Genomic DNA, 23,938 nt, shown 5'->3' on the forward strand with positions numbered 1-23,938 from the left:
CTCGGGGCTGGGATCTCGGTGTCCAGCGTCTGAACTTGTCCCGAGGCTGCCGGGGTTGAGCCCGGCTGTGACCCAGCCTCCTCCCCGCGTGTCTGAAATCCCCTTGCCCGGGTGGGGAGGGCGCGGGTGGGCGAGGTGACAAACGGGAGAAGAGGCGAGCGCGGCGGCCGACCTGTGTCTGCAAAGATGGGGGGGGAAGGGCGATGCACCTGAGGACCGGGAGCGCCCTGCAAGTTCCCGTGGCCTGGGAGGGGTCAGGAGAAGAGCGAGTGCAACTCTGTTACCGGCGACACTGTAGCCTCCTGTCCCCTCCCCAGGGGGGTAGGGAGCAGAGAGAGAAGAGCTCACGTGTAAGGGAGCGGGCGCTGCCTGAAATTGCGCAGGCGGAAGCCACCCGGATGTTACGGTGCCAGAAGCGCGCGATGCGAGTCCCCAGTGCGAAGGGGCAGCTCCCCGGGGGGCGGAGAGCAGGTGCAAAGCCCAGAGAGCCAGGCGAGGGAGGCGGGGGGAGGGTCTCAGAGAAGGCATTGGCGGCCTCGAAGGTTCTTGTCCCAGAGGTACCCACGTGTTGCTCGAGTGACCGAGCGGAAACGTCGAAGCTTTTGATTGGGGGCGGGGGACGGTCAGGACAGTGTGAGAAATCACGTCGGGCCGCCTTTCCTCCTGCCGCCACCTCTTACACGCTCAGATCCGTGTCCTTGGTTGAAGTTCTAGGACTGCGACTGACCCTTGCCCCCATTCCCAAAGACACTGCCCTTGGCCCTCTCTGCGGGGCTGGGGCCGGGCTTCTTGTGCCAGCCTTTGCCCCTGTGTTACCTGATTGACACACGGTCATTTCTTCCTTTTTGTTTTCTGTCAGGTTTCTCTGGCTCTGAGAATGTTCCTCCTCTCCTTTCCACCCCCACCCCAGTGTTGGCTTATCTGCCTGCTTCCTCTTGCTCCTCTAGTCCTGTTGGACCAGACTCTGGAGCTCCCCGGCTACCAACCACCGGCTTCCCCCATTGTTTCCATCTATCTGTTTTAGCGGCTGTCACAAGCAGGTGGCGTCACTGTGAACTCTAAGAACCAGCATGGCCAGGCTATTCTCCAGTGGTTACTTAGGAAGCAGCCAGTAACCATTCCCCTTCTGTAGGAGCAAATTGCAGGGGTGGGTCCAGCCAGGGTAACAGCAGCTAGGGGAAAGGGCCTCCCCCCTCTTCACCACTACCTCCCAGCCCAGCCCTCAGGGTCAAGCCTCCGGTGCCTGGCCTGCCCTTCACTTCAGAGCCTGCCAAGCTAGGGCTCTTCCCCCAGAAGGTAAAACACGTGTCTGGCCGAACATCTGAAAACCTGAACGTTGGAGAATGTGTTTAGTAAACACAAGCTGTGTATGTGGCTTTTCCAAAAAGACCCCCCAATCAGTATTGCTTCTGTCTCTGACACTCCAACATGACATTTTGCTCTGAATAGTTTACCGTTAGGATAAATATAAAGAAATACTAAGCTCGGGCAGGGAAAAACCGAAAGCATGCACTGAGGACTCGCATGGCACTCTGAGTACCCAGACACAGATTCCAGAAATGGCTCTCCTTCCTTTTGTGGACTGCGAAGTAAAATTATTTCCAGCAGAAAAGGGACCTGTCCCCTTTCACAAGTGACCTAGAGAAGCCAAGGGGGCCTGGAGGGAGCTATTTATTTATATCTATACATGGGGGTAGCTAAACTCACATAAAAATCCCACTCTTTAGCATTGAAGTCCGTTGGCTTGGGGTCCCGCCCGCGGCTGCCGGTGTCTTGCCCTGAATCTGAGGTCACTAAGTGGAAACATCCCTACTACGGCAAAACCCCTGCCCAGCTGTGATACCAACCACTCGCCGACTTCCAAATGCACCCAAGTCACCTCTCTGTTATATTTTGGTTTAATTCACGGATTATTGGCTCATCCCTCAGCGTCAAGAGACTAGAACACAGACAAAGGCAGTTCTGCACAGTGAGCGGAACAGCCCGCACGATTTATAGTAAGTGGTTGCAGGAAGCAAACAATGGTCCCTTGGGCCGAAGGGTTTGCAAACCAGTGTTGTCTTTTACTGTTCACTGCATTCAGCGGGTTGGAGGGGGGGCGGGGGGAATAAAAAAGCTGTTCTGTTTTCATTCTGGAAAGAAGTAAGAAGTCTAAAACCAGTTTCTTTTCTTGGGAGGAAGCGGTGTAGAAGTGAAAGTCCGTGTGATTTAACACGATGGGTGCTCCTTGGGGCAACAGATTTGACTTTCCGTTTGAGCTTCCTCTGCACTGGTGGCCTGTGCAGGGCCTCGTGCTTCTGAACAGCTTCTTTACCAAGGTTATTTTCATCTGCCAAGCCGAACTCCAGGAGCTGGAGGAGATGGACAGCTTGTGTTTGTGGCCATTCAACCAGAAAAGAATACCAGCTGAAAACAGACAATGAAACAAGGGAATCGGGGGTGGGGGTGGGGAGAGGAGGTACGGAGAGACCAGCCACACATAATTGGCTCCCCAAAGGCAAATCTGGATGCAGAATGGTGTCATAAAGCAGTTGTCACGTAAACACCCCACAGTGTGATTATTGGAAAGATCTGTTCAGGAAGGAAAACGGTGGTGTGCCTTTCCCTGTCCCCTGGAGGGAACCCGCCTCTGGCTTTTCATTTCTCCCCACTTGTGAAATCATATCCTTATCGTTTCTTGAGACAGCTTTCTCCCCCTGAAAATGAAAACCTCACCATTGTGTACACGGAAGCCTTCGAGTTCCCACTAAGCGGAATCACTCGACGCGTTTATCTTCGGTGAATTCATATGGAAACACCCGCACGCCTGCTTCCCTCTCTGGATCTCCTCTCCGAGGCCACCAGGTTCCTCTCTGGGTTAATGGCGTGAATGGCCAGGAGTTGTTGTTGTTGCTGTTTTCTTTGGTCACAGTACACTCATCACTTCCGTTGGAAATGTTCCCTAAAAATCATAGATGTTTTCCTCAGAGTTTCGCAGGCTCTCTAGAAAAGATCATTTGACGCATGGCCCGACGCTGGGTTGCCCTCCCTCGCTGGAAACGCTGGACACCATCAGGAAAAGAAGCCACGGCAATTTCTTTTATTGTGCATTGTTTATGTGACACTGAATATTGTCACATGTTCGTTACACTAATCAAAAAGGAAAGTAGCTTTTTTTTTAACAGTGAAAGCAGATGAGGGGCAACGTGTCTGTGTTGTGTTCCGCGAGATCAAAACACGCTCTCTGCTAGAGCAAGGAGGGGGGAGTCTTAGACAAAGGAATATTTTTCACACTGTTCAGCATTCTAAAATATAATAGAGTGATTAACAGTCATGTTCGTTTCCTGAGTGGATTTGAAGTCCAAGTCCGCAGTGTTACGTCGTAATGTAGGGGAGGGCTAAATTTTTTTCGATTTAAGCACCTGTTTACTGAGCAACTGTTCTGGGCTCTGGCCGAAGCTAGAGTTTGCATTCAGTATAAAAGTGTAAGATATTGATTGTAGGTGGGTGCCAGGGGGTGCACAGTCTGGAAGAGAAGTAGGAAGAACCCAGTCGTGTTGAGCAGTGTGCCGTCCACACGTCTCGGTTTGCCCTGTCCGCATCTTGTGACGCAGCAGCATAATTATTAATAGCACCCTCTTTTGCTCAGAAGTGTTCCAGTTTGGACAATAAGTTACACGGTCATCCTAGAAATAAGGGCTATGAGGTCAGGGGAGGAGAAGAAGGCTGTGATGGGAGCAGCGGGTGGAGATTTCGTTCCCGAGCCTGGTGTAGGCATACAGACAAATGGGATGGAAAAGGAGAGACTGTGAGCTCCCTGAGGACCCAGAGGCTCTGTTTCCCTTGTTCCTGTGCCCTCGGGGCTTTGCATGCGTGGGCAGCAAATGGCAGGCATCAAATACTAACCAACTGCCCGTGACCCAGATTGAAGATCCACACTGAAGGTAGTAAGAAAGCCCGGGACGGTGCGGAGGCATGCCTGGCAGAGAAGGTCAGATGGGAATAATTATGAAACAGGGCTATTAATAAGGCCGAGAAATGCTGAAACAAAGCCGGCGCTGAGCTTTCCAAAAAGCAGCCTGCGCGCAGAAAGCCAGTGTGGTGTCACTCCTTCTCGTTTCTGCCGTTTCTCTTTTGAATCCAATGCCATTGGCCTTCACCTCTAGCCTGGAGGTGATCTCTTCCTTCTCAAGCAAATTGTCCAGGAAGGAACTGAAGGAACAATGACCCCATTCTCCTCGAGCTTCTTTCCTTCTGTCCTTGTCCTCTAGGAGGAGTTTCGGAAGGGAGGCAAGGGCAGGAGCCTGCTGCGGGGTGGGGAGGGCACCTTACAAACACAACAACAGCACAGACGAACACCAGGGGCACGTGCTTTTTCCCTTCTCCGAACTGGAGGGATAAATTCAAAGCGACAGTTTCGTGGAGCTAGTGTAACTCCTAAGAGGTTATTCCCAGTGGAGCTTGTGAGTTCCCCACTTTTCGCTACATACGAAGGCCTGGAGTGACGTGGCCTTGGCCTTAACTGCGCCGGTTACCTTCTGATTAACGTGACACACAGTAGGTGCCCTGCTGTATGCGGAGGTTCAAGGTTAACTCCTGTACACGAAGGCTCCAGGCCAACTGCCAGCTGCTAACCCTTGAGCAGCAATGCCTTACCTTTAGTTTAGAAGGTTACTGGTAGCATTTGAAGCCACTTTGGGCTGATTCCTACCTTCCCAAGTGCTAAGCCGATTTCGTGTTGTCTTGGTGATACTTCATCCTCAGAAATAAGCAGAGCTCAGAAAAGAGAGAGGGCGACACACACAAGGTTCTAGCACTGAGACCACGCGTCTGGGTTCAGTTGCAGACGACAGGATCCACTCGGCAGAAAGGATATAAAATAACATGGCTTACGGAGCTGCTGGGTCACACGCCAAGCCACCTGGTAACATTGGGTCACTAATGGAGCCCCTGCCTGATCCATCATCAAGAAGCTGCCCGCCCATTTGAGAAGCCACCAGCTCCCGAATGAGGCTGCCACAGCCATGGTCCAGAAAACAGCCAGCTGGGAAGGCAGCACGGCAAAGCCAGACGGTCCAGGAGGGTGGTCACCAGTAGTTACCATAGAGGAGAAGAAGTACAGCACAGTCGGCAAAATAAGCTCCCCGCCCCAAAGATATCCACATCCTGCTCCCCAGAACCTGTGAATGTGTTGCTTCACGTGGCAAAAGGCACTTTGCAGCTGTAATTGAGTCCAGCACCTTGAGATTACCCTGGATTCTCCAGGTGGGCCCAGTCCCGTTACATGGGTCTCTAAAAGAGGAGCTGTGGTCACATGACTATGGAGGCAGGATGAGAGAGATTCAACATGGCGATGAGATTCAACATGGCGATGAGGGATTCAACATGGCGATGAGTTTCAACATGGCGATAAGAGAGATGAAGCCGGGGGCCACGGAGAAGGAGTGTAGGTGGTCTCTAGAAGCCAGAAGACGCAAGGAAATGGACAATCCCCTGGCGCCTCCCGAAGGGCACACCGTGTGCTGAAACCTTGATCTTAGCCAGCAGGACCCATGTCAGACTTCTGACCTCTGAAACTATAAAAGAATAAATGTGTGTCGTCTTAAGCCACTAAATGTGTACTGATTTGTTACATCAGCCACAGGAAACATACCTGCAGTGTCCCCATCACTACTGCCTCCAAATCTCGTGCAAGTGCACCCGGGGGAAGCCCCCTTGCATCACGTGTGGGATCCGAGTTGCAGGGGGTTCTGGGAAATGCGCCTTTGTGCTTCCCAGCTTCAGTCGGGAGGCATCTGACTCAAAGGCTGGAGTGATGTCGAGTGCCAGTCATGTATATTCAGTGCAGCTGCTGTGGGAAGTCACGGGGAGCCCGGGGGGGGGGGGGGGGTGGGGGCACAGCACTCCTTACCGTCCTGCTCTGAGGGACTGTGGCATGAGGCAGAACAGAAGTGGATGCCTGAGATTTTTAGGAAGCTTGACAAATGTTATTAAGCCATTAAAGCATGAGGGGGAGGGGAGGAAAAGGCACCAGAATAGTTGCCTGTTTGCCATACTAGAAGTTACTATCTGATTTGTCATGTATCGTTGGCAGGGTGGCATTAGGGAGAGATTGTGCGTAAGTGTCTCAGTGTTAGGGGTAAATATCGATGTTCTGTAGCTTAACTCTTAACTGTATACGGTCAGTCTGTAGGGCACATTATTCGTTCCAAAGGGTCTTCAACAGTATCTCCACCCAACACGCCCTTCCTACGTTGGTCCAAACAGTCAGATGCAGGAAATGAACACCGTCTCGTGTTATTCCTGTCACATTTCTTCAATCGGAGGAGATAACACGAGAGTTGTCGGTAGAAGCATATCTAAATCTAAAGCCGTCTTCTCCTGTAGGAGATCAGCCTAAGAAACTCATTCTTAAAATGTATACACATTTTAGCCAAACGTTTTGGTTTGTTTGCACGGGACCGGTAGCCCCGAGGGTTTTCAAACTGCCGAAGCCAGCAGGTAAATGAGCAAGAATCCAAATAAGTTCTTTTTAACATTTTTTTCTGATGTTTGTTTATGTTTGAGACAGAGGGAGACAGAGCGCGAGTGGGGGAGGGGCAGGGAGAGAGGGAGGCACAGAATCCGAAGCAGGTGCCAGGTTCCGAGCTGTCAGCACAGAGCCCGACGCGGGGCTCGAACCCACGAACCATGAGATCACGACCTGAGCCGAAGTCAGACGCTCAGTCGACTGAGCCACCTAGGCGCCCCCAAATAAGTTCTTTTTAAAGCAGAGCTGCCTCGATGTGGCCAGTAGAGGTGCTGGGGGGAGCGTCCTCAAATTGGGGAACGACCTCTGAGGAGGTGGACAAGACCTGGAACAGTAGCCGGCGGGCCCCGGGGACCTGGTCCCCAAGGTACGGTCCGCCACGCTGGAGGCCCTGCTCCCCACAGGCTGCCTTCTCTTTTTCTCTTTTTCTTGCTCCCTACCACTTCTTTTCTGCACACGCCTCCTTCCCTGATACCTAAAGTTTACCGTTCCTGAAGTCCAAGTTCAAGACCCCCTTGATGCTAGAATATGGTGATACGTTCATCTGAGTGGTACCGTCATATGTTCTGTGGATGTTTGCAATTTTCAGCAGCTTTCATCATCGTGTCCCGCTTAAACCCCAGCCCCCTGTGATGTAGCGGGACCCCCAGTAATGCTCCTGGCCCCCCACACTGGGACACAAAACTTCAGGATGAAACAGCTTGTCCAAGATGACAGTGTGCGTGTGCAGAAGGGGCTGGGTCAGCACTGAGTGTTCCCACGCCCTCATGGGGGTCTGTCCGCCCCAGGATGTCCACTCAACTAGCCTCTGTAGCAAAATCGGTGTTAAGCTGGAGAGAGGGAGAGGTGATTTGTTCTGCCTGCCCGCCGCCTTCAGTCACCGAAAGGTGGCCTATTTGAAACCAAATTCACTGGGAGCCCGAAGTCTGATGATTGTCTCTCGTTACCTGGCCAGTGCTCTCAGTTTGATACTTTATTTTGCAAGTGGAAACCTGCCCCCTGTAATGACATCAGAAAGGTCAGGAACTGCTCTCGTTTGAGGCTCCCATGACATTTCGAAAAAAGTTTGACCTTTGAATTTTGTCATAATGGTCTTTGGCCTAAAATAGGATAGAAATGACATGTGCTGTTTCTTTCTCAAGGGTTTGTTATTTTGTTTGTTTTCTTTTTTCAAAAGATCCTCAGTGTGTGTTTCTTCACAATAAGATATTTTCCAGATGCAATTTTTTTTTTGGCTCTGATCACTGCAAAATGGCTCTTTCCCCTGATGGAAGAAAATAGCCAAAGCAAGAGACGGAGGGTCTGCATCAACTCAAGATGCTTCCATATGTGCGAATATATGGTTATCGACCTAGAGGTACTGAAAATGTGTAGTTTTTCACTTAAGGAACTAGTTTCATCCTTTACAATCCAATGGGGGGAGGAGGGGAAATAGACCCAGGTAGACCTTGTGCACATAGATGCTACACATGGCAAAAAGGACCTTCCCGGGGCGCCTGGGTGGCGCAGTCGGTTAAGCGTCCGACTTCAGCCAGGTCACGATCTCGCGGTCCGTGAGTTCGAGCCCCGCGTCAGGCTCTGGGCTGATGGCTCAGAGCCTGGAGCCTGTTTCCGATTCTGTGTCTCCTTCTCTCTCTGCCCCTCCCCCGTTCATGCTCTGTCTCTCTCTGTCCCAAAAATAAATAAACGTTGACAAAAAAAAAATTTTTAAAAAAAGGACCTTCCCTCCATCATCTCCCTGTAGGTAAATCACGTGATCCTGAATGTGGTACAGAGGCCAGGCCTTCCTGGGCACAGGAGTGTCTGAAGTCATGGCAATTTTTTTTTAATGTTTGTTATTTTTGAGAGAGAGAGAGAGAGAGAGAGAGCACACACAAGCAGGGGAGAGGCAGAGAAAGAAGAGGACAGAGGATCAGAAGACAGCAGAGAGCCCGACGCAGGGCTCAAACATGAGAACCGTGAGATCATGACCTAAGCTGAAGTTGGCTGCTCAACCAATTGAGCCGCCCAGGTGCCCCACGATTTTTTTAAATAAATGGAAATCTTGACTTACAGATGCGTGTACATGTTTGTGATACTGCGTGTTGACAGAAAGCCCCCCTTAGGTTGTGAAACAATCTAAAGAAAAACATTTTAGGGGCGCCTGGGTGGCACAGTCGGTTAAGCGTCCGACTTCAGCCAGGTCACGGTCTCGCGCTCTGTGAGTTCGAGCCCCGCGTCAGGCTCTGGGCTGATGGCTCAGAGCCTGGAGCCTGTTTCTGATTCTGTGTCTCCCTCTCTCTCTGCCCCTCCCCCGTTCATGCTCTGTCTCTCTCTGTCCGAAAAATAAATAAAACGTTGAAAAAAAAATTAAAAAAAAAAAAAAGAAAAACATTTTATATAAGAGTCATCTTAATAAGAATAGCTACCACCTAGTAGCATTTTCAGTGTGCCCGGCACATGGATTAATTCCCTGAGTCCTCATAATAAACTGAGGTCATTCCCCTTATCATCTCCGGTGTATAGATGAGAGAAATAAGGCCCAGCAAGACTAGTATGAGCAGAGCACTGTTTTCAACCTGGGCCGTCTGGCTTCCGAGTCTGGGCTGTGGCTGTGGATGTAAATACACAAAGACCCCCAAGTTCAGAGTTCCCACAGAAATTAACCGCCGGTTAGCAGCACCCTCGGGAAGCCGGCTGAACTGCACTCCGGTTACCCGATCGCTTAGAGCAGCAACTCAGTAACTCAGAGTCTGTCCAGGCGGTTTGCAGGCCAAGGTTCTCAGCTGACATCCAGGCACTAATGAGGCTCCTCGCCATTCGGCTGTAATCGCCGAGAAGCTGTTTCACATTAGGCAGCCGTGGCGTTCACGATTCCAGCGAGGTAAGCGGTGCGTCTGCATAGATGCTCTGCTGGAGAAATGAGACAGACACCATTCTGAGTGATCAGTACATCTTGGTAGATTACACCGTTGTCGGTGACGAGCCTCCTTTCTCAGGGCGCAAGACCGACCCTCGCGATGCCTCAGAGATCTGAACCGCTCTGAGGGGGAGGGAAAGAGAAAAAGCAGAGAAAAAAGGAATCATTCGTCCCCTTTCATAAAGACTATTGTCTAATCCATACCCACGGGTAAAGCGTCCCCGATCACTTTTGTCTTAGTTACTGAATGTAGGAAAACCGCATTATTGTTAATTCAAGCAGTTTTAATTTATGCGGACGAGAATTATATGGGGTAATTACCTGCAGTCGAAGAAAAATGAATCATGTCAGGTCTGCTTAATCCTTGCACGATTTGCCGCTCTCTCTCTCTCTCTCTCTCTCTCTCTCTCTCTCTAGGAGAAAAGATTTAAAGCAGTAACCACAGTGTGTGATATGCCAACTTGCGTTGCTTTGTTAAACGGGGGATATATTTTTTTTCCCTTCGATTTGCATCCCAAATAGAGTCCTCAGATTTGGACTGCCTGGATTTGAATGATTCCCAGAACAATAGCTTTAATTTACTGACTTAACTCCCAGTTCATCTTTTCCAGAAGTGCCCATTTTTCAAATCAGTGCAACGGAAGTTATCTTGACGGGCCCTGAGTATAATTTCTTTTATGGGAATAATTCAGGGGGAATGATGATGATTTCCTTTGTCAGCATTGATGGGGGATTTATAGCCAGGATCACTAGCTTCCACACTGCCTCTGAACCCCTGGGATCCAGTGGCTTCCAAAAACTAAAACAAAGCATCTGGACAAATGGTGAGGCATTGAGTAGACATGGATGGAAATATCCTCATGACTTTTGTCGAGCAATAGACGGCTTAAACTCGTATAGAATCGTTCAGAGAAGAACAGGACTTGATAAACGTCTGCTTGAAAAATTATACTCTGTGACTTTTGCAAAAATTTGAGACAGGCTACAATAACGTGCAGTTTAAAAACTGAAGAAGTACCAAAAGGAGGAGCCAGACGTCAGTATTGTGGATGAATGTTCACGTCCAACTGAGCCGCAGGCTTTGCTCTGAATTCCTTGACGCCAGGCAAAAGGCGGTCCGCGGTAGATGATCACTGAAGTTACTGCTATCAGAACAACGGACATACAAAACACAGCGGTTCCCCAGGGGGCGGATTCCCTTGTGGGAACCGATATAGGTAGAGGAGGTTAAACTGAGCTAGGTAAACCAACGAACCAACGCCTTGCGGTGAAATTCAAAAGGCGACACCTCGTGTGTTTTCTCTACTGTTTTCTCATTCCTCCACTGCGTTCCACTAAAGATGCCAAGGAGCAACCTAAGGACGCTTCATGAAGAGAAAAAGAACATGTATACTTGGCCTTCAGTTGGTATTGTTTGGAAAACAGTGACCCTGCTTTTCTAGGGCAAAGTTACGTGCCCTAATCAGATCTTGTCTTCAGGGGCAGTTGAGCACGACTCACCGCTTGGCCCTGCACCCCTCACGGGGGAGCCCGGCTCAGACAACCGAGTCGCAAGTCCATAATAATCTTGTTACTGTGTCAGAATTTCCCACTTGAGATTTGGGGCTCTAGCAAGACCAACCTGATTCTCAAAATAAATCAGAGCATGAGAACATAAAACTTTCATTGTTTAGGTAAGGCAGCTGGTGTCTTTATTCTTGACTTTGATGAGGATGGCAATGATGGTGATGATCGTGATGGCCGTCAGTTTCACCTGAGTACACACATCGTGCCTGGCGTTTTGCTTTACAGGTCTGACGTCCCTTAATCCTCACAAGGACTTTAAGACATAGGTGTGATGGTCCCCACTTTACAGAAGAGGAAACCAAACAGAGGTCATTGTCCCAAGGAGGAGATGCACACCAGTTGTGTGACTATAGACTGGTTCTGGAACCACATACCACACAACTTGATGTGTCTTTGTGTGCCCGTGTGTGTTCAAGCTTCTGGATCCTGCCGCTTCCTTGTTCTTACTTGCCGCCTCTCTCTACCCCTCACAAAGACAACGGCTATGGCCTTCCCTAAGACCCTGTAAGACTTGAGACCCTCTGTCAAGCTTGAACTTCGATGGCATGAAATTGCTTGAGTCCACTCTCTGGAAATGCAGAATACTTGCAACCACAGCATTTACATGTCTGCTGCTTTGCTGGGACAAATGCTCTCGTGTAAACTGTTTTCCTTGACTCCAGAAGTACTAACGGAAACATAACTGTAAATTTAATGCCGCGCTCTCTTGCTGCGACTATTAATTACGGCACACAGCGTGATCCGGAATCCAGCTCTGGACGGTGGCAGCGGGCTGGGATATGGTGACTGGCCGGGTCTAGCCACCTGACCACACTGTTGTCCTCTCTCCTCTTCACCCCAAATACCCCAGGCTGAACAGTTGGAGGGCGTCTGCTCGTGGGCTGGAACGCCCGCATTGCTAACAAAAACAATAGAACCATCCTGCCGAATGATGTGTTTTTGGTGCACAGAAAAATTCTATCCCTCCATGGGATCAAAATGCATTCGTATGTGAATTTGTGTCATTTTTGAAAGACGTCACTTAGTTCACATTCTGAATTGTGCTCATCCCCTTCAATTGTACTCAACACCCACACTCGGTGTTCTCTGTACTTTCGATTCCAAAGTCTGCGAAGAGGTTTGAGAAACATACAGTGTGGATGACATCCTTCAAAAAAGAAAATGTTCAGAGTGGCTGATTGTCTGGATGGTGTTGACTAAAACACCAGCAAATCATACCACGGAAATTTAACTTTTAAAACTGCCTGCTCAGGGGCAAAATATCCGAGGGTCCTGCACCATATTTAATACCAAATGTATTTTTTAAAAGATTTTATTTTTAAGTAGTCTCCCTCCCCAACGTAGGGCGCAAACTTACAACCCCGAGATCAGGAGTCCCATGCTTTGTCAACTGAGCCAGCCAGGCGTTCATCACCCCCCACCCTCACCAACTACATGTTTTAAATAAGAAAATCAATTTTTTGTCCCCCTCTGCATATATTCCATAGTCTCTCACTAGCTCAGTTTACTAATTCAACTTTCAAGAGACTAGAGAATGCACAGGACTTACAAACGAGTGCCTAGGTAAATTATGAAACTCATGAAATCAACTCCTGAGAAGCTCTTCTCCTCTGGGAGGTGCACAAGGGAGTCTCAACCTAGACCTTATTAAACTAAAAATGACTTGATAATACATTCTCATCACTGTAACGATAAAAATAGCAAATGCTTATTCACTGTTCTAAGCATTTGACATTCATTAACCTCTTTAATATTCACAGCAACCTATGAGCTCTGTCCTTTCTTCATCCCCTTTTACAGATGAGGTCACTGAGGTCAAGCAACCTGTCAAAGCTGTACTCACAAAGCGGTGCTGCTGGTCACAAACCCAGGCCGGCTGAGTCCTTTAGTCCCAACAGCCCAGAGGTAGAAGGCTTTACTTTTAAGTCTTCACGACAATGGCAAAGTTTTTCTAAGTCCTACGATTCACAGAACCATTCTCCCTTTCTTTCTTCTTTTTTCTTTCTTTCTTTCTTTCTTTCTTTTTTTTTTTTTTTTTTTGCCATTAAATAAAGATACAATTGTGCTGTTTTTCCAGTGAAGACTTACAGTGCCTTTTTCAAATATTTTGTGTAGTAGAATTGGAATTAGATGACTGGAGACCCATGCATGACTTACTTTTTTGGATATTAAAAGAATGGAAAGGGACGCCTGGGTGGCTCAGCCGGTTAAGCATCTGACTTCGGCTCAGGTCACAATCTCATAGTTCATGAGTTCGAGCCTCGCGTCGGGCTCTGTGCTGATAGCTCGGAGCCTGGAGCCTGCTTCAGATTCTGTGTCTCCCTCTCTCTTTGCCCCTCCCTGGCTCATGCCATCTCTCTCTCTCTCTCTCTCTCTCTCTCTCTCTCTCCCTCCCTCCCTCCCCCCCTCCCCCTCTGTCTCTCTCTCTCTCTCAAAAATAAAATAAACATTAAAAAAATCTTTTTAAAAAAAGAATGGAAAGGAGATGTGATCAGTGATTGCTGCATACTGTGTGCAGAGAAAATTTAAACCCTGGGAAGATTTTTTTTTAAGATAACTATCCCCAGGCCCCACCCCAGATAAACTAAATCAAAATCTCTGGAGAGAATAACAGTTTTAAAAAGCTTTCCAGGTTAAAAAAAAAAAAAAAAAAAATAGGAAGAAGAAAATAAAAGTTCCCCAGGTGACTCTAATTGCAGCCAAGTTTGGGAACTTCTAGATTAGATGTTACAGTATATTAGGCTTTTTCTAGAGGTTATTGATAGTTATGTTGATAGGAAGTTACAGGAGCTGGGAGGGAGGTTAAATATTTATTTCAGCGTAGCAGATGTTTTCAAATAAACACAATGACTGAGTTCCTAAGAGTGGTCGTGATTTCCTGGACTTAACCACAAGAGTATAAGATCCAGGGAGGGCATCTCCCTTGAGTAGCAAAGATTGCTCATTTATTTTTGTTGAGTCTAACATGCTGTCAGTATCATTGTACTGTGTTGTTAACCCATAATGAGCACCTCATTGTAGGAATGGTTGGCTATCGGATAAGAAAATACAAGGCAAGGGGGTCATAGACAAGTATTAGCCATTCTTCCTGAGCCATCTGAGTACTTGATTAGTACTGTGGGGCCTTCTGAACACTGATGACCCTCCGCTCCAGGGCGATGGAAAGTCACATTAAGAAACACGCAAAGAGGGCGCCTGGGTGGCTCAGTTGATTAAGCATCTGACTCTTGATTTCGGCTCGGGTCCTAATCTCGCGGTTTGTGGGATCGAGCCCTGCATCAGGCTCTGTGTTGACAGTGTGGATCCTGCTTGATATATTCTCTCTCGCTCTCTTTCTGTCCCTCCCCTGCACAAGCACACTTGTTCTCTCTCTCTCTCTCTCTCTCTCTCCCTCTCCCTCTCCCTCTCCCTCTCCCTCTCCCTCTCCCTCTCCCTCAAAATAAATAAACATTTAAAAAAAGAGAAACAGCCAAAGAAAACTAGAGGAGGAATTCTGCCTTCTCCGCTGAAGGAAAATGGAGATGGGTAGACACAAGACACATCGGGGAGGGAGAAAGTCAGATTCTAGTTCCAGAATGGAACGGTTGCGTACAGGTTGGTTTCCTTACCTGGACGACTGGGATCATGATAACTGTCATGCCTGATAGGGTCGCTATCAGGATACGGAGGAGGTGTCAGAGCGTTTGGAAAAGAGGAATCTGCAAACATAAAATGTAATCGTCCATCTCCTCTCCGAGGCCCTTTGGCGATACTGGAGACACACACAGCTGCGGAGCCACCAGAAGAGAGACCGTTCTGTTTTTATTTCCAAAGGGTCACTTTTTCTAAAGTCTTCTCAGTTTAGCACCTGCCACTAAGTTCTTTGGAAAGAGGCTCCACATGCTGGAGAAACTCCCTGTCGATTGGCTTGAAGGCCTGCCTTCCCTGCACGGAGATTATTTCACGTTTTTGTTCTGGCGTGGCTCTTCTTACCCAGTCCCATGCTCCGGTTTGCTTCAAGCACGCATTCGTTTCTGCCCGTTTCTGCCGCCTGCTCTAAGGGAAAAGCCCCGGAGTGCTCCCACAAGCTTCTCCCCATGAGCCAGAGGACAGAGGCAAAATCTGAGGCTCCCTGACCCCACAACTCCCCTTTCTGCGAGCCTGTTCCTTGCCTGAGAGACATGGTCCCAGTTTGGAGTTCTTGTGTCTACCCAGAGGTTGGCCTGAGTGGAGTGGAAAATTAGGTGGATTTGGAACCTGAAGCCAGTTGATTTCACCTTCACTGTGGTCAAATTATAGACTTCTTGTTTGCTTTGAAGTAGAATACAGTAGACCCATGAAATCAACAGGCCAAACAAAATCTCCTTTTCTTTCTAGAGAAAACAGACACATCTCCCTTCTCAGTGACCTCACCTTGATCTGCGCCCGGATCTGAAGAACCCAGGGGTTATCCCGCATTGCAGCCACCCTGCACTCATCATTCCTTCACGCACTGTGTCCTAGAGTGCTCCAGGAAGGGGGCAAAGGTTAAGAATCACTGTCTCTGAAGTCACCTTTGCCTGCTTTATGCGAGATGGGAGCCCTGATACCCACATGCTACTTGGGATTGGCTCATTTTTCTCAGCACTGGGCTAGTAGACACCCAATAAATTATTAAAATATTCAATAAATAGACTTAATAGAGCAAATGGTATAACAAATTCCTGAGTACCCATCACCAGTTGCAACAATTATTAAGAATTTTCCACATCTGCTACTGGGGCACCTGGGTGGCTCAGTCTGCTGAGCGTCCCATTCTTTTTTTTTTTTTTTTTTAATTTTTTTTTTCAACGTTTTTTATTTATTTTTGGGACAGAGAGAGACAGAGCATGAACGGGGGAGGGGCAGAGAGAGAGGGAGACACAGAATCGGAAACAGGCTCCAAGCTCCGAGCCATCAGCCCAGAGCCCGACGCAGGGCTCGAACTCCCGGACCGCGAGATCGTGACCTGGCTGAAGTCGGACGCTTAACCGACTGCGCCACCCAGGCGCCCCTGAGTGTCCCATTCTTGATTTCAGCTCAGGTCGTAATCCCAAGGTCCAGCCCCATGGCTCAGTGTGGAGCCTGCCTAAGATTCTCTCTCTCTCCCTCTGTCCCTCTCCTCTGCTCGTGCGCGATCTCTCTTTCTGCCTCTCTAAAATAAAATTAAATTTAAAAAAGGAATTTTCCACACCTACTTCCTCTCTCCCTTTTGTTATTGTGGTTGAAGCATTTTAAAGCAAATCTAGACCTGAGGTCATTTCACTCCTCCACCCTTTGGTGTGCATCTCAAAAGTATGGACATTTCCTCACATAATCCTAATCCCATTTCACACCAAAATAATTAGCAATATTTCTTATTAACATCTCCTTCCTATTAAAATGTGCCGAGTGTCTCAAAAATGACCTTTTCCCAGTTGGTTCGTCATCATGGTCAAAATAGGATCCGCACATTGCATCTGGTTGGTATGTCTCTTGAGTCTCTTTCCCCTCTCTTTTTTCCCTTGAAGAAATGATTTGATCGGTAAGGAGTCTGAGGTCCTGTGAAGTGGTCCCAGGGAAATCTGTTCCCTGTTTAATTTCTCCCAGTCTGTCCGAAGAATCATCAGCTCCCACTCTGTTTATAACCTTGCCCAAGCTGACGGGTGGGGCGGAAGGAGACAGTGGGTAAGGACCCAAGAAAATGAATGACAACCACTTTCTCACCAGTGGACCATAGAAAAAAATTTAAAGGGCCAAAGGAAGGCCAAGCATTGCAGAGTGAGACCTGAGTCCAGAAAAATAAAAGTAGTTCTTCACGCAGTTCTGGTGTGGCCCAGAGAATAGAGGGAAATGTGTGAGCCATCATAGGGAAGGTCTAGCAGAGAACAGGGTTTTAGGCTGATGAGAGTGAGACGGTGGAGAGATGCATTAGGGGAGACGGGTGATGTTGGGAAAAGTCTTCCAACCCCTCCTTTTCCTGCTGTAAAAGTGGATCCGGGGGCACCTGGGTGGCTCAGTCGGTCAGGCGTCTGATTCTTGATTTTGGCTCAGGTCGTGATCTCATCGTTCATGAGATCAAGCCCCGTGTCGGGCTCTGTGCTAACAGTGTGGAGCCTGCTTGGGATTATCTCTCTCTTTCTCTCTGCCCCTCCCCTACTTGTACACACTCTCTCTCTCTCTCAAGATAAATAAATTAAAAAAATGGATCTGACCCCCTCTAGGTAAACTGGCTCAGGACAATGAATGGGCAAAAGGGATCATTGACAGCCAAGAGTGGAAGTTACCTTACTAAGAGAGCCCAGTGTGGTTGCACGCAGTATGTGGGCTACCTGAGAGGGGAAGCATCCTGGTGGTGCCTTTTGGGCTCAGAATCCAAGTAATATGGCACTTCACACGTGTACAAATAAGCCTTCATGTATTCTTTTGTCCTTGGTGTTAGAAACTTACCATGTGTTGAAAGATCCAGTTCTTCGGTGTGGGTCGTCCCTTGGGAGAAAGAAGCCATAAACATTTGTTCTTTCTTTGCACGAAATTGTACTTTAAGCTAAGGATTAGATGGGCTTTTTGCTTTATTGCCGTTTTTACAGCTTCGGATCCTTTGGACAAAGCAAGGGATAGTAAGAAAGTATAGACCACTCTTGGTGTATCATAAAAAGGAACGTAACTCTTCTGCTTTGTTGATAATCTAGCTATACCTAACTGCTTTGCATTCTGATTACAAATTTTTTTTTTTTTGGCAACCAAAAATAACTCAGCAGATGTTATCCACATGGCCACCTTCTTGGTATGCAGCAGTGAGGACCAGTAATGAAACGACTATCCTTATTATAGCTGTTTAATTTGCCAAAATTACCATGCAGAGAACATGTGTCCGGGCCTCTGAAAAGCCCCTCGACTTTGAAGCTGCTGGCAGAAGATAGCTCGTTCATACCAGCCTTTTTCTGCTAGAATCCCAGAGTAACTTTTTGACACTGAGTTCTTCCAAAACGAATCCATTGGTGTCGTTTACTTCCTCTGTACTTTGCTTAGTAATAATTCACGTGCCTTCATGTAAAACACCACTGATTCAGGGAGACCAAGGTGAAATGATCAGAGAACTGTACGTCAGGGCAGGGAGAATTCAACATGACGGATCAGTTTCTCCCTATTAACACATAATGACTGGAAAATGTCAGTATCCAGCTAGCTCATTTCCTTAGCCAAAACATTTTTCTATTTGTAGGCTGCTTAAAAAAAAAAAAAAATTACGAAGTCTAACAAACGCGTCTACGCTTTCCCCAGACTGTAGTGTGAACCCAGCAGGTCACTGATGCGTGTAACAGGTTCACTCCAATACCAGTGTCCCTTGATCAATTGTTAATTTTCATAGCAAATCCATGCTATGAGAAGTCCTTCTGGAAACTTACAGTTGCATAAACGAACCGTTCCAAGAGCCAACAGCAAGCAACTGTAGGTTGATCAGAACTCATCATCATTTAGACTTGGAACAGCTGCGTGACGCCAAGAGCCTGAAATATGCAAGGTCGCGAAAGAATGTCTTGTTTGTGGCTGCAACGACGAACAGAGACTGTAAATAATAATGCGTATCTGCCCACATAAATTCTTTCTGCTTCCCGTCTCTGGATGAGCCCGCATTACTTGTTATGGTAGAAAAAAGCCAAGTTAGGGACCCCGGGGGCCAACGCTGAGAAGGAGTCCAGGTGTTCTAACCGCATCTCTTCATGCCTCTTAAAGCCCCCAGGAGCAGCGCGGCGTACCCTCAGGTGTTTTTCACGTCTGTAATGAGATGCCTGAATGCGAAGCATTTGAAGTGCTGCTTTTAAAAGTGTTGTCATAACAACAGGAATAAAATGACGACTGTGACTGAGTTTGAAAGAACTACCTTAGCTTTAAGTCCATTGTGTTCCCTTAGCATTGCGAGGGCTTCGCTGTAACCTCCTGGCTCGGATGAAGGCCGTGATCATGTGATATGACCATAATGGAGTCCGTGGTTTTAGCTGTATTTGCCGTCACTTAACCGTCAGTCAATTCAGTTTACTTGTGTGGATGGCCAAAAAAAAAAAAAAGACGACTTGACCAGATGAAACATGTCTTATTAGTTTGATTATGTCTCTGAAAAGCTTTAAGGTAATGCGGCCCTTCGGGGCCCCTGGCTGGCTCAGTTGGTGGAGCGTGCGAGCCTTGAACTCAGGGTTGTAAGTTCGAGCCCCACGTTGGGTGTTGCGATTGCCCAAAAAGAAAAAAAGATAATTTATCCTTTTTCTGGGATGAAACGTGTCACGTAGCTTGATTATAAGGCACTATTCCTTTTTCTGCGTCTCATGCTTGTTCGTAAAGACCAGTGTTCTCCACACGCGCTGGGCAAGAGAACAAGCACATTGTGCAAAACTATGCTTCCCAGCACACTACTGGGACCCTCTCCTGGAACTTAATGTCGTCGTTGTTTTCTCTGTTTAGGATTTCCAAAGATGTAGCTCGGTTCTAGTGAACCAATAAAAAATATGAGCCTACAAAAATGGTAATTTTAGGAGAGTCAAATAGCATTAGAAGATGTCAGTATCACTTCGGTGCGTTTTCGAAGGAAAAAAACAACACTCGCTGGAAATGAGTTGCCAAGCTCTTGGGAGACACAGGCCACATGGGAGAAAGCCTGGAGGAGGTGATTGTGCTGCTAGGCACGGGACCGTTTTCTTCTATGTGCGAGCGTTGTTTTTGAATCTGGCGATCAGAAAGTGAGGGTTTGCAGTGGGTGTATGTTTCTCTCCGCAGGATCAGCCAAGCTGTCTCTGGGGACAGCTTTCCCAAGAGATTGTTCCCTTTTGATGTGCATGGGTTTTAAATATATGTATAACTGTATTGTGATTGCTAATAGCTTCAACCTTCACTGAAATACAAAATGCTCCTTCCTTCCAATCAGGACACCGTTGGTCCTGTTCTGCCATGTCGTGTGCACCAAAGGAAGGTCTAGGACTATTCTAGACTTTGCATTTTACGATGAGTTATGAAAACATTAGTTAAAATCCACCCAACCCCTCTTGAGATTTCAGCTAGTCTTACGTCCTGAGTCATTTCTCCTCCAGTTATCATAAGGCCAGCTGCCACTCCCTGCATTTTATTTAATCTGCCAGAATAGAGGAAGAAACAGAGTTTTCGTTTTCTTCAGGCGGAACCGGTGTCAGTCACCTGAGAGCTACTACAACTGGCTGTCCCGGTGAATAGACATGCGATTAACATTTTTTTCTCTACTCTTCAGATGAGTCAGCCAGACCCTTAAAATAGCTTTCCCATGCTCTGCTGTGATTGCTTTGAGGGGTGATAAAAGAGAGAAAAAGAAGGAAGCAGTCGTGTCAAATTACTTCATTCCTGTATGTCTCTTCCCTTGTAAAACGCGTATGGCTTTATAAATAATACATTCCACTTGATTGGTAAAAGTCAGATGCATCTTCAAAGCGCAGGCTCTGGTTGACAGGTAGACCATTAGTCCACACCAGCCTTTTACATACATTATCTCACTTCCTCCCTGCAACAGCCTAAGTGACTTAGCTATTACTGTCTTCATTGTATTGAGAAAAATTAGAGCGTAGAGAGGACCAGTGGACTTGGGTGAAACCTGGATCAGCCTGGCACCAGGGCTCTGCTTTTCTCGCCTACCCTGTGCCAAGAGTCAACAAAGCTGGTGCAGATAGACGGAGCCTCCCCTCGGAAGTTTGTAGCTCGGTTGAAGAGATGAGATGTTTGAGAAAATAGTCATCATACAAGTTGGGTCGAGTCTGTGAGTTCCCGCCAGTGATGCAGAGTTTTGGTGCAGAGGGAAGAGCCTCTCGGTGAACTGCTCAGAAAATGCTGTGAAGGACAGTTGGCTTTGGTGTCAATGAAAGGAATGGGTTCAATGTGGGCACCCGGGGGGGCTCAGCCGGTTAAGCGGCCGACTTCAGCTCAGGTCCTGATCTCGTGGTTCGTGAGTTCGAGCCCCGTGTCGGGCTCTGTGCTGACAGCTCAGAGCCTGGAGCCTGCTTTGGATTCTGTATCTCCCTCTCTCCCTGCCCCTCCCCCACTGATACTGGCTCTCTCTCTCTCTCTCTCTCTCTCAAAAATAAACATTAAAAAAATTTTAAGGAATTAATGGATTAAATCCCTTAAATAAGAATCCATGAGTCCCTCCTGACTATCCTGACAATCATGGAATAAGCAAACAAATAAAAAGATTAAGGAAAGCTCTTTCTTACAGTAGAAAAAAAAAGTTATTAAGTTCAAAGAGGACCATTTTGTCACCATCATAGTAATAATTGATTTGGGCAAGAGCCATCAATGGATGCTAAAACTCCTGGGTCAGAGTAACAAGATATTGGCATAGCCTCCAAGTACCTCCTTACCAACCACTTATCAATTACAAAGGCAAAAATAGTAACTTTCCAGGGGAGAAACTGCCCAACAACACCTCAACCGAGTGATCAATGTTAACATCACCAGTAACGGGACCAAGAGAGTCCTTGTGCCGTCTGATGCAATGCCTTAGGAAGGACAACAGTACCACTTATGTGATGTCACTGCCCGAAATGCAGAGCCTGAACCTAATTATGAGAAAATGTCGGACAAACCCAAACGAAGGAACATTCTGGGACACAGCTGGTCTGTACTCTCTGAAAATGCCAATGTCATGAAAGACAAAGGTCAAGCAAGGAACCCTCCCAGATTAAAGGAGGCTAAAGACACATGACAAGAGAGACAGGGCATGGTCCTGGACCGGCTCCTGGCATGAGGGTAGGGGTGCTAGGCAGTACATTATGGGGACAGTTGGTGGAATTTGAATGAGATCTGCACATTAGATAATAGTATTGTGTACATGTTTAATTTCCTGATATCACTACACTGTTCTGTCAGTGAATGTCTGTGTTCTCAGGAAATACACATTGACCTATTTCAAAGTAAATTTGCATCATACTGGCCGATTGCTCAATGGGGTGGAGCAAATATATGCATAAATATGTATATGCAAATTTCCCCAAAATGATTTAGGAAAAATGTGTGTGTGTGTGTGTGTGTGTGTGTGTGTGTATAGGGGGAGGAGGACATAAAATGTGGCAGACGTCAAAAAATAGTGAATCTGGGGGCGCCTGGGTGGCTCAGTTGGTTAAGCGTCCGACTTCAGCTCAGGTCATGATCTCACGGTTTGTGGGTTCAAGCCCCACGTCAGGCTCTGTGCTGACAGTTCAGAGCCTGGAGGCTGCTTCGGATTCTGTGTCTCCCTCTCTCTCTGCCCCTCCCCTGCTCATGCTCTGTCTCTCTCTGTCTCAAAAATAAATAAAAAACATTAACAAATTTTTTTTTAATAGTGAATCTGGGTAAAGGATATAGGAGAGCTTTCTGTACTTTTCTTACAACTCTTCTGTAAGCTTTAAATTATTTCATTTTTAAATTTGTTTTTAAATGTTTTTATTTATTTTTGAAGGAGAGAGAGACCGAGTGTGAGCAGGGGAGGAGCAGAGAGAGAGGGAGACATAGAATTTGAAGCAGGCTCCAGGCTCTGAGCTGTCAGCACAGAGCCCAATGCGGGGCTCAAACTCACAAACTGTGAGATCATGACCTGAGCCGAAGTCGGACGCTTAGCCGACTGAGCCACCAGGCGCCCCAGCTTTAAATTATTTCAGCATCACATGTGTGTTTTTTTTAGTTGACTTTTGAACTAGGCTTCGAAAGCACTCATGTGTTTAGTCCTTATCAGTATTTAACGTAGTGTGGCTTTTAATGATCTAAAACTTGCTATCTTCAGAAAAATGTGATTTTCCAGCTTTGCTCACTTTTGCCTATCTGGCTCACTCCCATTCTCGAAGTAGCTGGTTTTATCTTCTTTATGAAACTTCCTGGTGGCCCCTGTCTCATTGATCTTCTCTATTGGGAGAAGTTTGTAGCTTGGTTGAAGAGACGAGATATTCAGGAGAACAGTTATAATACAAGTGGGTTCCTGCATCCATGAGTTCCCACCCATGATGCTCTATGTTTGATGTTATTATCAAAAGCTAGTCTTGTTTAGCACCTGCTACATCCCAGGCATTATATATGCTCTCTCATTTGCCCCTCACAAAGATCCTCCAAGTGTTTATCCTTTATATAAATGAGGACACTGGGATTCAGAGAAGTAACTTGCAGCAGTTCAAATGGCTGTAAGCTGAACCACGCAAACTGAGCCCAGACCCCTGGCATCTCTGCTCGGCACTTTTCTGGAGCCCTGAGAAGCAGGTGCTGCCCTTGGTGTTTCTTACATCACAGATTGTCTCCCATCTCCTTATGTACAGTCATATTCTCTTCTCCAATTAAATTACTGAAGCTGTTTAAATCAGAGACCTGGTCCGGTTCTCTTTGGATCTTGGACCACATGCAGAATCCTGCCAGTGTTGAGCGTAGCACATATACTTAATTATGTGCCGATGGATGGAGTCTTAGGAACCATGGAAAGAAAACCATCAATATTGGTTCACAGCGATTCTGAAGATGAATTTCTTTCTTTTTCTCCCAAGTTAATTGAACCTAAGTCTTTATTATCGCAATCTCTGTGTTTCTGTAGCATTTCACCTTTTAGAAAGCACTCTGCTACCAAGACCCCATACCTCAGGGGTTAGCGCACCGGTCTCGTAGAAAGCCCTCCTTTATCTTATGTATGTTTTTAGGCTGATGTCCTGCCATCTGCGGGGATGATGAGAAGTCAGGTTACAAGATCTCCCAGAAGGGGCACCTGGCTGGCTGTTGGAAGAGCATGTGACTCTTGATCTTGGGGTCTTGAGTTTTGAGCCCTGTTGGGTGTAGAGATTACTTAATTAAAATTTTGAAAAAGTAGAACTTAGAAAAAAAATGTCCAAGTAGCCTTGTAATGGTAAGATTGAATGATGCATTGATCTCAGTTGAACCTTATAATGCTCAACTGTTACTATGGGAAGGAAATACCACTCTCGTTCCACAGACACCAGAATGGAGACCCAGCAGGTTCGGCA

At 47.2% G+C, this 23,938-nt stretch overlaps 1 protein-coding gene across 7 annotated transcripts in view; it reads left to right on the forward strand.

Annotated features, from left to right (window-relative positions):
- Positions 1 to 23,938, forward strand: part of RIPOR2 (RHO family interacting cell polarization regulator 2) — a 233,390-nt gene that overhangs the window by 137,682 nt on the left and 71,770 nt on the right. The window lies entirely within an intron of this gene.

This window comes from Prionailurus bengalensis, chromosome B2, assembly GCF_016509475.1.
Source record: "Prionailurus bengalensis isolate Pbe53 chromosome B2, Fcat_Pben_1.1_paternal_pri, whole genome shotgun sequence".
Taxonomy (NCBI): domain Eukaryota; kingdom Metazoa; phylum Chordata; class Mammalia; order Carnivora; family Felidae; genus Prionailurus; species Prionailurus bengalensis.